Source organism: Pangasianodon hypophthalmus, chromosome 8 (assembly GCF_027358585.1).
Source record: "Pangasianodon hypophthalmus isolate fPanHyp1 chromosome 8, fPanHyp1.pri, whole genome shotgun sequence".
Classification (NCBI taxonomy): domain Eukaryota; kingdom Metazoa; phylum Chordata; class Actinopteri; order Siluriformes; family Pangasiidae; genus Pangasianodon; species Pangasianodon hypophthalmus.
This window is the reverse complement of record NC_069717.1, coordinates 27020984-27033020: the sequence shown is the minus strand read 5'-3', so window position 1 is coordinate 27033020 and position 12037 is coordinate 27020984. Positions and strand designations below refer to the sequence as shown.

The window sequence follows — 12037 nt, the reverse complement described above, 5'->3', positions numbered from 1 at the left end:
GTCTTACTATATCTTGTCTTACCTTACCATGTCTTGTCTTACCTTACCATGTCTTGTCTTACTTTGTCTTGTCTTACCTTATCATGCCTTGTCTTACTTTGTCTTGTCTTGTCTTACTTTCTCTTGTCTTACCTTACCATGCAGCTTGTCTTACCATGTCTTGTCTTACTTTGTCTGTCTTGTCTTACCTTACCATGTGTCTTGTCTTACCTTACAATGCCTTGTCTTACTTTATCTTGTCTTACCTTACCATGTCTTGTCTTACTTTGTCTTGTCTTACCTTACCATGTCTTGTCTTACTTTGTCTTGTCTTGTCTTACCATGTCTTGTCTTACTTTACCATGTCTTGTCTTACTTTATCTTGTCTTACCTTACCATGTCTTGTCTTACCTTACCATGTCTTGTCTTACTTTGTCTTGTCTTACTTTATCATGTCTTGTCTTACATTGTCTTGTCTTACTTTGTCTTGTCTTACCTTACCATGTCTTGTCTTACTTTACCATGTCTTGTCTTACCTTACCATGTCTTGTCTTACCTTACCATGTCTTGTCTTACTTTGTCTTGTCTTACCTTACCATGTCTTGTCTTACTTTACCATGTCTTGTCTTACTATATCTTGTCTTATCTTACCATGTCTTGTCTTACCTTACCATGTCTTGTCTTACTTTGTCTTGTCTTACTTTATCATGTCTTGTCTTACCTTGTCTTGTCTTACTTTGTCTTGTCTTATCTTACCTTACCATGCCTTGTCTTACTTTATCTTATCTTATCTTGTCTTACCATAGATAGATAGATAGATAGATAGATAGAAAGATAGATATATAGATAGATAGAGTACTTTACTGATCCCTGAGGGAAGCTGTTTTGTTGCAGAAGTACAATAAATGAAATGATTTCCCACAGAGACTTCACCTTCTCTTATCTTGTCTTGTCTTAATTTATGTTGTCTTGTCTTCTCGTCCTGTCTTCTCTTGCCTCAGTTTGAAAGACTGAGTTTATACATGCTCATTTCACGTATGTTGTATCTAGATTGTCTTCAGATAAGAAATTAAAATCCTTCCAGTTACAGTGAAACCTGCATTGCTGTAGTGTGTGTCAGATGCAAATCAAATAATTACACGTGACCAGTAAATTGCAGACAGCGACGTTCCACTGTGGAGCTGTTTTATGCAGAACGCACAACATCTGGACAGAATGCATCTGAAACCCATGAAGTGGTTTAAAAGATGAATTTATCTGAAATTCATGGGTCATGGGTATTTTTGACCATCTATATCTGGAGAGGTTAATGAAACTCAAGATGCATGAAACGACCACAAAAATCAATAAACAAAGACCACAAAGATAGTGTTTCATCTATCTATCTATCTATCTATCTATCTCTCAATGATAAAATTCCACTGTGAAATATATATAAAATAATGATGATTAAAAAAAATATATAATAAATATATATTATGCAGCATTATTAAATATATTATGATATAGATTTTAAAAATGAATTAATATTTAATAATATAATATAATATAAATACTATTCTAATATTAAATTACTTAAATGACTCAAAACCAACTTAAGATTCGGCCATACGTGTGAATCGATTCATATGTTCGACTCGCTTAAGGGAGTCGTTTAAAACAAATAAGAAGAACCGATTCGTTCTCGAATCTCCCATCACGACTCTCTCTCTCTCTCTCTCTCTCTCTCTCTCTCTCTCTCTCTCTCTCTCTCTCTGTGTGTGTGTGTGTGTGTGTGTGTTACATACACAACACCAGCCTGATTGTTTGCGGCGCGCGCGGACGGTGCGGTCGAGTCGGGCGCGCGCTCAGCGAGGAAACACGCGTTTGGGTCGGACACGGAACAGCAGCCAAGCCGGAAGTGCGCTGCACGTGCATTCGGTTCTTCCCGGACATACACACACAAGGAGAGAGCGTGAGGCGCGTGGAGATAAGGAGGCAGGAAAGCGCGAGGCGCAGACGTCGGGATTCTCGTGATACACACACACCCACGCACGCACACCCACGCACACACACACACACACAGCAGCAGCAGCAGCCGCGCGACCGGTGAGTGGACATGAGATACTTCTGTAATGTGTGTGTAAAGATGTAAAGATGGTTCTTCAGTGGATCCTGCAGGCTCGCGCAGATCCTGATGTGCCGCTTGAGCGCGCGATCAGTAGATTCCAGGAAGACATGGCCCGCGTGAGGAAGCGGTTATAATGCGTTATTAGACTCTCAGATCTCTCCTGAAGAAAAAAGGAGTCATGTTATAATAATAATAATAATAATAATAATAATAATAATAATGATAATGATAGTTAAGTCAATGCATCTGTAGTCACACAAAATGATAGTAGTATCTTGTTTGTTTGTTTGTTTGTTTGTTACTAAAGATGCCCTGATCTCACTCTTCTCATTTGTTTTTAATGCAGTTGAGGTATCAGAGCTGATAACCCCTCCTGAAGTCCTCTTAGTCGCCGAGTTGTAGGATTTGGTTATTAATAGCTAAAGATCACAGCCTGGGAACAGAATTGTCTGTATCAGATCAGATCTGACCTCATTTCCCACCGCTGGATTATAAACCACGAACACGGAGCTTCAAAGATTTGTACGATTTCGTTCCTAGGTTGGAGGTCAGAGGTGTGGTGTTGGTGTTGAAGTGCTTTAAGAGAAATTGGGTTTATGTGCAAGATGTGTGTCATGTCAGGGAGCATCACATGTGTTCATGGTTTATAATCCACCAGTGGGGGGAAAATAGGTCACGTCGGATCTGATACCAGGCGGATGCTCAACTGATATTCAGCATCAGCCATGTTGAATCTGTTGTTGTTGCTGATGTTGTTGTTGACGTTGTTGTTGTTGTTGTTGTCATGGTGCTCCAGTGGGTAGCGTTGCCGCCCCACAGCTCCAGCGTCCCCGGTTCGTTCATGATCTCAGGATACTTTATGTGTGGAGTTTCACATGTTCTCTACGAGTCTCTATAGGGGTTCCTCCGGGTTCTCCGGTTTCTTCCCACCTCCCAAAAACATTCCAGTAGGTCGATTGGCTACAGTAAAATGCCTGTTTTTGTGAATGAGTGTGTGTGCGTGCATGTGTGTGTGTGTGTGAAACGCCAAGTATTCCGGGGACTCCAGATCCACTGACACCCTGACCAGGATAAAATGCTAAAATGCTTTTTCTTCTTCTTCTTCTTCTTCTTCTTCTTCTTCTTCTTCTCTACACTGATGCAGAGCGGAAAGCCGTAATGCTGCATTGATAACTGAGACTATAGTTGAGACTGTAGCGTTCTTCAGTTCGTCACAAGGTTCTGTGCAGAACCCTACAACACGGGGTTTCCTCAGAAAAGGTTCTCCTTTAGAACGTTAAACTGTTAAACTGTTAAACTGTTAAACTGTTAGCCATCCCAAGACCTCATGATGAGCGTCTTTGTTTTAAAAGAGAGCAGTGATTTATGGGTAACAGATGAATGTTGGCTTGAACACACACACACACACACACACACACAAAATCCCACACTAACAGATCTGGCAGTTCTCCTCGAGCGAGAGAGATGTATTTGTATGTGGTGTTTCATAAATCCTCGTGCCCGGGTATGCATGGTGGAACAGGTTCGAGTAAACAGTCTCACACACACACACACACACACACACATACACACACACACACTCAGTGGTGAACTCTGTGACAGCAAGCTGTTAAACTCATAAGCAGAGGGAAGGAAGAGAGGAGGAAAATCATTCCCGATGTTTGGCTTGTTGTGGGTTGACGAGTGTTTTCAGCGTCGTCATGACGATCTGAACAATAGCGAAGGCGCTTGGGAGGTGATGGAGAAACGGGATTCTGTTCTGTGACCTTGTTTGTGTTTGTGTGTCTGTGTGTGTGTGTGTGTGTGTGTGGGCATGAAAGACAAACAGTCGTGATCTGGATCTTAATAGAGAGTGAAAGTCAGTGAGTAACTGCTTTGGAATCGGAAAACCAGGCAAAAGGAGTCGGTGATGCAAACCCTGATGGAGATTAAAGATAGAGGAAGATATTTACACACACACACACGCACGCACACACACGCACACACACGCACACACACGCACACACACGCACACACGCACGAAAATGAGCTACGTATTAAAGAAAAACGTGAGGAAAACAGAAGTCCACAGATAGAATCAGACAAAAATAATAATTGTGGGAAGGTCAGTTGTGGGTTAAGTGTGTGCGTGTGTGTGTGTGTGTGTGTTTGGCTGAACACAGTCTGTTCCTCTTCCACTGGCGGTTCTCATAAATCCCCCCAGACCACCACACACACACACATACACACACACACACAAACACACACAGTTGACCCTGCAAACACTCACTCACTAAAAAAGAGCATCAGTTTAGGGATATTATGAACTCAGCAATTAAGGTTCTTCGCTAGTGACCAAGATTTTAAACGCCTTAGTGTGTTTGAGAATCAACCTCGAGGAGTTAATATTGGTCTTGTGTAAACAGCTTGTAGTTAGAAAAGTGACTTTTTGTAGTCTAAATGCTCTCCTTTTCCTCTAAAGTGGGCGGGGCTAATCATGAGTACATAAGCTCCACCAATCACGAGGCTGAAGTCATAGCTATAATAATATCTTCTGGTTTGTGCTTAAATGCTCTCGAGTCTGAGCAAGCTAGCAAACAAAATCTAATCAGGAGCCCCTGTGCTAACTCTGTAATTGGGTTTAGTATTCCTGTAGCAAGCTGGGATTCTCAGCCAGAGGGATGTTCATAAAGTGTGCTTATTAGACTATTAGGCCATGCCCACTTGGACAGTTTTCAGTTTCCCTGTGAGCAGAGAAGTCCATGGATGTTTGTTATTGGCTTAAACAAATGCCAGCTCTTATTTATAGATTATTGTTTGTCTATTTAAAGGTGCAGTAGTCGATTTTTTACTAGTACAAATAATGTAGAAAAATGTGTAGAACATGATAAAAAAAACATGGCTTAAGACATGGCCTCATGTGTGGTCACATGGCCTCGAGTGTATTACATGGCTGAGATACATGTTTGGAAAACTGCATTACGGTCCGGAGTGCTTGTTTGTGTTTGGATGCATCTCCTGATAGACATTTATAGACACTCCAACAACACCACAGCCCCGTCTCAGTCTCAGATCAGCAAGCACAGCCAGGTAACTCTCCTGTAAACAAAAAAAAAAAACACTAAGCCTTGAAAATACTTAACAACAAGAATTGCTGTAAAACCAGAACAAACACTGGCAGTGCTTTTCCAAGATGGGGCCATTTATTACGGGTGAAGGGGTAAAACTAGGCGCAGAATTAGCTACGTGTTTCACGAGTTTATAGTGTTATAACTTGGCTTCCAAGCAGGTGAATGACCTGTCTTTTAGCTAACAATGCTAACATGCTAGTACTATAGCTTAGAGCTCATAAGAGCTTATTAGAAAGAAAAACAGGACAGTGACAGAACTCATGAACCTCTTCATAAAGCTTTATAAGCCTGTTTTTGCATGTTTATTGTGATATGCGCTAACTCTAGTTGAACCAGCATTGGTTTTGTGGGCGGAGCTTTGTATACGTGGTAGAAATGGGGGGCGGGCTCAAGGATCTAAAAAATCATTCAAATCTTATCAACTCCACCACTTTAACCTTTAAAGAACTAATCTTGCCAAATATTGATAAATCTTTCCTAAATGTGTTTTTTTTTCACTGTTGATCATATTAGCTCTGTGCTCATATCAACGTCTGGTGTAAATAAATATAGATCTTCTTGTTCCTGGATTTCTCATGTGTAGTCTGGCGCATGATGGCTGAGAGCACAGTTACATAAGTGCAAAAAAACAGTGGGATTTAAAAAAAAAAACCCTCAAGTCATGACAGAAGGCTGTTCTTTATTTACCACAGTGTCTGAAAGTGTGACTTATCAGTCGGGTGAAAGATTCAGAGCTTCAGAGTCAAAGCAGGACGTCATATCGAATCTGTGCCGGGTGGAATGAGGAAGTATGAACCGTTTCTTTTCCTTTTTCATCCGCCTTTTCCTCTTTATTAGAGCAAAGCTCTGTTTCGTGTAAACTCAGTGCACTAGAATGAGTCACGGTACATGAACAGGGTCATTTTTTAAAACAATCTTTGTCAGTTCATTGCTGATATTTTTGCAAGTATTTTTTGTAAATGTGAATTAGCTTTGTCTAAATTTATTTATTCCCTAATCAAGACAATATTCAATTCAATTCAGTTCAGTTTTATTTATATAACATGTTTAACAATATACATCGTCACAAAGCAGCTTTACGGCAACATATACATTCCGGATATAAATTTTAAATTTATACATTTATCCCTAATGATACAATATACAGTATATTATACCATACATTATATAAAAAATGCCATTTCAGTACAAAATCTAGTATAAATTCATCAATGATTAACATTTGGGAATTTCATCTATAATATCCTTTTAAGTATAGATAGGAACGAACATGATAAATAACAAATGGGAGGCAGGGAGGGAGGGAAGGAAAATAGCAAGGAAAGAAGAAAAATTAAAAGCAAGCATGAAAAAGAAGGCAAATATATGGATAATATGAAAATATATGGATAAATTACAAGCAAGAGCAAACCCTGAAAATATTACAAAAAGAATGGAAAGAAAGGCATGATGGGAAATGGACTACTTCAGCGAATCACATCTGAACTTTCCTGCTATAGTAATGCAGCTTTTAATAAACATTAAACTTGTGTATACTGCATATTTTCTCTGATCAGAGTTTCGATCAGAGGTTGCGTGTTTACTGCAGTGTGATTTGTAATCTCCAGCTCGACTGTTGCGTCTCTGACTTTGACCTGAACGCAAACAGCTCTCCGTGTTCCTCTGCAGCTTTGACCATCGAGGCTTTATATAACGTGTGAAATATTAAAGCAGCGGTTCGCTATTCTGAGCTGATTGCTCCTGAATATTTCATCATGGCTGAATGAGTGAACACAATGCGGAGTGTGTAAAGAACACGGGAGGGGCAGGGATGCTTGGTTAGGTTCTTACATCACACACACGCGCACACACACTCATGCATGAAGTTGAAGGAGCAGATGGGGTGACGAGATGTGTGTTGATAACGAGCTCAGCCTCTTCTGGAAAGTTGTTAGCATTAATTATGTATATTTGTTTTGGATCATTTTCAGGAAGGGTGCCAGTAATTCGGAAACGAATTCTAAACATGGATGGATGGATGGATGGATGGACAGATTGACAGATGGACAGACAGATAGATAGATGGATAGACAGACAAATAGCTGGATAGATAGGTAGATAGACAGACAGACAGTTTTGTGACAGGTTGCAGCAGCATTGTGGCTGGGAACTTGTGGGCAGTGTTCTTATGCAGATGTGGAAAAGATAGACAGGTGGATAGACGGACGGATGGGCAGATGGACAGGCCGGCAGACAACTAGACCTGACAGATAGGATAGACAGGATAGACAAACAGATAGATAGATAGACAGACAAATAGACAGATAGATAGATAGATAGATAGATAGATAGATAGATAGATAGATAGATAGATAGACTGGTACACAGATAAACAGACAGACAGACAAACTGACAAACAGAGAGATAGATAGACAGATGGATCGATGGACAGATAGACAGGCTGGCAGACAAATAGACAGGTGGACAAACAGTTAGACAGACAGATAGATAGACAGAGAGAGAGAGAGAGAGAAAGATAGATAGATAGATAGATATTATTGGCACCCTTTTTCTTGAAGGGTGCCAATACTTCTGAAGCTGATTATATATCAGTGTAACATGGGTATTTTGTACACGTATGTGTGTGTGTGTGTGTGTGTGTGTGTGTGTGTGTGTGTGTGTGTGTGTGTGTGAGACAGGAAGAGAGACAGAGGAGTAAAGAGGAGAGCAGCTGTGTGTTGTTTGGGACTCGTTTACATTGAGGAAGTCTAGCGTTGCTTGAGCTTGAGTGTCAGCTTCCTCTCTGAGCAACAGAAAGAGGAAGAGTGGAGCAGAACACTTCCTCAAATTTCTGCCACTTCAGGCTAATGAAGAACGTCTCGTCCCTGCAGAGAACCTTACACACACACACACACACACACACACACACGCGCGCGCGCACACACGCACGCGCGAGGGGAAAGGTAACACAGCTCTGCTCACTGGTACGGGAAGATCACAGGGTCACAGAGTTTAGTTAACTGAAGTGTGACTCAGTGTTACAGGTAGGGGTGTATATGTATGTGTGTGTGTGTGTGTGTGTGTGTTCAAGCCTTTGTACTCAGGCATTTACAAGTGACAACACAGTAAATGCATAAATGAACATTTATTTGATGATCTTATAATAATTCAGCTTAAAAAAGTTTCTAGAAATTTGAGTCATAAATTTTATTTCTGATTGGTTACAGTGGCATTGTGGGCGGGACCTTGTGGGCAGGATTCTTGTGCAGGTGTATGTTATGCATGTAGGACTAAGATTCCCTTTTCTTCTGTAATTTTGGGGCGTTGCTGTGTAAGTGTGTAAAATAGAGGGTGGAGTCGATGCAAATCGATTCATTCATCACCTGCAGTTTGATTGACAGCAGCCTGAGCGTCACTTTCGAAATGGCGATTGGACGCGGGTACTGAAGGGCAGGTATTAAATCAGGTCATTCAGCTCAGAAGTCAGGAATCTGGGCAACATCCACTCAGATTCCCCTTTACATCAATCTTACTTGATACTTGATAAAACTTGATTTTACTCGATATGTAGCTTTTGTCTTGTGAAAACTTTTATTAACGTGATTAGACTTTTGTGCCAGCTTATTGTTTTTAAGCAAAAATGAACAAGATCTTTGACCTGTCGTTTCTAATCTCAAATTTCAGAGAAATAATTAACATGGAGCTTCTGTATATGTTTATAAAATTCAGAGACTAGTCATACAGATACGATCTTGCTTGGGGCATCCATGTTTTCCGAGTGGAAGCACTGGAAAGTGTGTAGGAAATCGTAAATCAACTTGAGAAATGTCCGAGTTCTGAGTACGGCGTATTGCAGGATGTCGTGCAGGTCTGGAAAAGTATGTTGGAAAAACGTTTAGACTTTCTGTTAGTCAGAGGAACATGAACATTAGTGCAGAAACATTATTTTCTGCACTAATGCAGCCTCCTGGATGCACATCCCACTTTGCATTATCTACATTCAGTTTCCCTGGTCTTAAAGCTCATGAACTATAACATGGAAAATAATAAACGCAAAAAGTACAAAATCAAGCTGGAAGTAGACTCGAATAAGGACGTCATACACAGATGGTAGAGTTAACAGCTGAGTGGAAACTGGAGTCTGGCGAGGACTTTGTCACACTGAAAAGCAATCATTATAATAGAAAAAACACATGATGTGCAACGCACTTTTAATAGTGATGTGCAGAAAACCAGTATATTGCTTATGTGTGTATGTACTATGTATATTATGTATATATAATTTTTTCTGAATTAATTTATTTAATGAAATCCACTGACTGTAGGTACATGACATGTGGATAAGTATATATTCAAGGTTTGTGTGTAAAACTTTAATGCAGGTTTAAGAACACACACATAAAACATGCAAGCAGATTTACTAAGAGGGTTGATGGAAGATAAATGCTAAATGTTATTATGATTAGAGTATGAAACATTACATTTTAATCCTTAACATGAGCAAAATTGCACTTTTTGTCCATTATTTTAATCCAAAATATATTTTGGTGGTTTTGTCCTTTAGTGAATATGCAGTTTGGGGCCAAAAAAAAACAAAACAGTTTGGAGTGAGTTCAGATCGAATAATTTAGTGCCTACACTGTGACTTACTGCAGCCTCAAAGTTACCTTCAGAATGATGATGATTGTAACGGGCAGGTATTAAATTTCAAAACCTTATAAACGTTGTATACTTATACGTTATAACATGAAGCCAGCCAACTGCATCTTTTCACTCGTGTGTCACGGGGCAGCGTAACACACTTGGAGGAAAGTGCTATCTGCCCTCTTCCGCATACCTGAGCTCACAAATGGCCACGATTGGCTAGTGTCTCTGTGACTGACGGGGAGACACGGCTGAGTCATCGTCAGAATTCAAACTAATGATCTCACGCTGACCGGGCCAACGCTTTTCTCTGTGTTAAACTTTGCACTTTGTTTGCTCAATTATTCACACCCACTAACTACACACAATTTCTTAGTTTACTTATACAAACTAGCGCTCGCTATTTGGGACGTTACATTGTAAGGGTTTGACTATAACATAAAATATGCCAAAGCAGTCTTTTCTACTAGAGCACACACAAGCACACAGACTTAATGAATAGACACAGTGACCCTGCACCTGTTCTTCTCCCTCCCTCCCTCTCTCTCTCTGTCTCTCTCTCTCTCTGTCTCTCTGTTTCCGGAAGCTTCTCTGTAGCCCCCCTGAGCAGCTCAGAAGGAAAATGTAGCTGTATTGGCACCATGCCAGGGGAAACTCCAATCCCTGTATGTGTGTGTGTGTGTGTGTGTGTGTGTGTGTGTGTGTGAGAGGTTATTCACACAGGAAGTATAGTTGATTAAGGATGCATCAGAAAAGATCATCCTGAGGACCACATCAAGTTCGGTCTGACCGCAGTTTTAGTTGAAATAGCGTTCAGGTGTCTCCCATATTGCCGTAGCAACGGGTTAAATATTGTAAATGCTATGGCTCAAGCATAAATATTGGCACCTCTGCTTAGCTAAAGCTCATGTGATGTCATTTGTGTCCAAATACATATAATTAATACTTAAACTTTGGTTCAAACTCTAAAGTATGCTAGCTGGTGTGATGGTTGATGTTAGCTAGCACTCGCGTCCATGTGCGAGAGCTTTGTCTCTTGAAATGAAGTGAAATACATTTTCTTAACATACAAAACCATAACTCGAATTGAGGAACTTTGTGAAATATGCATTTGAACTTTCATGGACCTACAGTTGGAAATCCACAGACCCAAAAAAATATAAATAAAATCAGATCTTTCTCTTGATTGTTTTCCTCGCTATTTCAGGCTGGTTCATTTGATTTGGACCGACCTGTCCTCTAGCACTCATCTGATGTAAGACGATCCTCCCTTCAGCCCCACAGTAATTATCCTCTCCTCCTTCAGGGACTAGGGAGTGAAGGGAAGGGAAGAGACTATGGAGTCAAAATGTCCGCTTTAGAGATCCGCCCCTTCCCCCTTCACACACAGTTAACACACTTATTACATTTTCTGCAGTTCTGTATTCATTAAATAACAGTGTGTGTGTGTGTGTGTGTGTGTGTGTGTGTGTGTGTAAGTGTCAGTCTGAAGTACAGGTGTAAACCTCATGCTTCCACATTTCGATGTGATAAGGCAGCGATTCGATTTTTGATGATACCTCTGACTCTGCTGCGATACAGTTTCGATTAAGTATTAAGTCTGGGCTAGACTTACAGTTAATACAGGAGTGATGACGATGATGATGATGATGATGATGATGAATAGAGATGAACTATTTTAAAAGTATCAGAGTTATGACCCAAATCACCTTGCTACCCTGCTCACACACCAGCTATGAATATAAATATGAATTATTTTTTACTCATCATTAACAGTTTGGATTGTTGCATCGTTTCATTTCATTCATTCCCTTTTAAATTGAAGCCTCAATCCACACTGTCCATTTATTTCACCCTTAATGTGAAGTATGATTATTAGTTACATTCAACTCAGCAAGAAGAATTCTTCTCAAGCCTGAACACAAAAACATTAATAATATAACACAGTTAGAATAAAGTTCAGAATTATTGGCACACTTCATGATAAAAAATGTTGACGCTGTTATTGTTATTATAGCCCTGGTTTTGCTTAATGCTGTTTTAATTTTTCTGTATCTTTTTTCTTACTTCTTCAGACATGTGTATCTGTACCTTTTATCATCGAAAGTTTTTTCGTTTCTCCACATGCATGCTAATAGATTAATTAGGAAATAGATTTTCCATGTGTACAACCTCATATTTATATGTAGTCCGATTTCTTCAAGAGCGATTGCAT

The 12037-nt window shown here is 40.0% G+C and overlaps 1 protein-coding gene across 3 annotated transcripts in view; it reads left to right on the top strand.

The window, feature by feature from the left end:
• The first annotated feature begins 1732 nt into the window (after nucleotides 1–1732).
• Nucleotides 1733–12037, top strand: part of rassf2a (Ras association domain family member 2a) — a 19125-nt gene continuing 8820 nt past the window's right edge. Inside the window, exon 1 of one of the 3 annotated variants that reach the window (XM_053236190.1) lies at nucleotides 1733–2067. The gene's annotated coding sequence lies outside the window, so the exon portion shown is untranslated. Of the gene's footprint in view, nucleotides 2068–8068; nucleotides 8223–12037 lie in introns of those variants that run through there. The other 2 variants (XM_053236189.1, XM_026945803.3) reach the window with 2 other exon arrangements.